Raw genomic sequence first — 2,921 nt, forward strand, 5'->3', positions numbered from 1 at the left:
ATATTCTGTAGAAAAGATTTTTGAGTAAACTACTTTATGTCAGCTTCCTGTAAAAGTTCTATTAATCAGACAAAGTTCTTTCAGAAAATTATCCAAATACGTTTAGAAGTATCTTCTTAATTTCAAAAGTTGATTTGACTTTTTAAAAATCTTGTTAAAGGAATGCTAAGACTAAAAGTCATATATGTTTATTTTATGCCGTGAAATAAGACAAGACAAAACGCATGCATGTGACCTCCAATAATAATCAATCAAAACTAATTAAGGTTAGACACAATCAAAGGATACAAGTACTATAGTGAATGCTAGCAATCAAGTGAATGAAGTTTAATTAAGTCCATTGTAGCAGCTCCCTGAAATCAAGAGCTAGATGCCTTTCCATTAATGCTCTTCTTTAAGCTCGATCCCGATCCCGATTTCGATCCCGATCCTAATTATATTAACATAATGTGACTTTTCAAGAAAGTAAACTTATGACATATTTGATAATGTAACTTTTTACATATAGATGGATTCTTTAATTGATTGGTAGAGAAAATTATTCAAGAAAGTTGCACTTGTGTGACTTTTTAAAGTTAAGTCGATCATTTCCATCTCAAATTGGGTATCAATAATAAATTTAATGTTTCATTTTGTAATTGATATAATTTCATAAAATTAAAAATAACTTTAACTAGAAGTCCATTTGGAATAAATAATTAGATGTCCAACATGATTAAGATATCATTAATTATCTTATTTCTCTTTTCGGATCAATCTCACTAATTAGTTTCTGCATCTAAAAAAATAAAGATTTGGTGGACTTGAAATATTTAGATATATAAATTAATTAAATACACAAAAGGTGCACGATGATTATTATATTTCAACATTTATTGCTCCTTATACCAATAAAAGTCAATAAACTTAAAAATTAATTATAAATATGTTATGGGTTAATTAATACTATCTGGACTAAAGTTATGCATAGAAAATGTTGAAATTACATATGTTATATTAGTTGTTAAACAGTAACATAAGCTAAACACCCGTATTTAAGGGATCATTCCTGAGTGGTTAAAGGCTCTAATACAAAAAAGGTAGAAATAGATATGGAACTGAGAAACTATATATGATTGATTGTAACTCTTGTTGAGAATTAAAAACCACAATTTTATCTCATCAAAAGCAATAAAATTATACTAAGAAAAAAAATAAGAATTCGCAAAATTTATAGATGTTAGCATCAATATGACATCATGTCTTCTTCTGTCATTGCAGTAATTGATTATGATGAAAATCAGGCCATGTTTGAGCCCCCATTAATTTGAAGAAATTAGAAATGTATTATAGAATAGTGATTGACGGAAAATGTGTGGTTGAAAAAGAAGAATTTTTATTTTGATTTACATGTAATATTATTTTAATGAAGAATGTGTGGTTAAAAATGAATACTGTAGAAAAAATAATGTAAAGTAAATGATGACAAACAGTGGCTAAGTTTACAAGAAAAAAATCATAAACTTAATTTTTCTATAACCTCTATTTCGTTTTTATGAAAATAAAACAAACTATAATGATAGTTTCCTATTTATACCCAAAAAAATTAAAAAATTAAGACAATCAAAATTACAATTGTCAAATTCCTAAACTATCATGAATGAAATTTTAGCTGCTGAAGGAACTCTATGAAACGATAATAATTAAGCTCTATAATGTAATAATTCTCCACATATTTCACTAGCTACTTAACGACTATTTATCATATACCTGTTTAATAAATTTAGTAGAATATCTAAAATTTGAAGAATAAAAATTCGACCCATTCACGTTTAGATAGATTCCCCTAGTGCAAGAACTATTATGAAGGAAACATCAATGTTGGTGAAGAAAGATTGTCGGCAATGTGGACATGTGTGAATTATAAGTTTATGTTTTAAATTTTGATTGGTGTATTTTTTTTTTTTTTTAGTCCTAACATTGTTGGTTGATGACTGCCCTGTATTGTCATGCAAAGTTGATGCTTACACATAAATAATTGTTGTTTTTTATAGAAAGTAATGTAGGTAAGTTAATTCACACACACCCAAATGGTGTCGTACGTGTTCTCCAAAATTGAGAATATACGAATAGATTTAGCGCCCGTTTAATAAAGTTTTTGATAAAAATTTTAGTAGATTCTGATAAAATTGATGAAATGTATAATTGAAATATTGATAAAAACTATGAATTTCTGAAAATGTGTTGTTAAAGTTAAAGTTTGATCGATTGTAAAGTTGATATAAGTTCTTTTGCTAGATTTCAATGTTGCACCACTTCAAACCTCACTTACCACCACAGTCAAAAATCAATTCACAATGGTAGACTAGCAACAAATTTTGTGGGCACAATTTAATATTCAAATAGGACGACCAGTAATAATTATTCTTTTAATTTAGTTAGTTTCTTTAATCTTAAAAATTTTAAAAAATTTTGGACAAAAAAGAAGACTCGCATCGTTTAGCGTATAGGCCTGTAGTAAACAACAGCAATTCCTCTTGTACAGAGGAATTGCTACCAGAAATCCAATAAATGTTGCATTTGATTCGTCCATCCCACCACCCTCTCTTTTTTGCCATTATCCGACAGATTGCTGCCAAGTATCTTCTGGTGAAATTCTGGCAGTTATTTTCTGTACATGCAGTAGAACTGATTTAACAATCATCAATAGAGGTTAATTTTTTTATTTTTTATTTTTACGATGTTTACATATGTGAAGCTTTTTCCTTACATCTCATGTCTAGGCTACCTGAGTACCATAGAATACTGATAGAAACTCTTATAATCAACCATGAGTTGTGATGCAACAACTATGATGTACTAATTTCTTGGCCCTAGCTAGAAATATTAAACTTCTAACACATCCAATGATCTTTTATTTGAATAAATTACATGTAATTCAC

This window comes from Olea europaea, chromosome 3 (assembly GCF_002742605.1).
Source record: "Olea europaea var. sylvestris chromosome 3, O_europaea_v1, whole genome shotgun sequence".
Lineage (NCBI taxonomy): Eukaryota > Viridiplantae > Streptophyta > Magnoliopsida > Lamiales > Oleaceae > Olea > Olea europaea.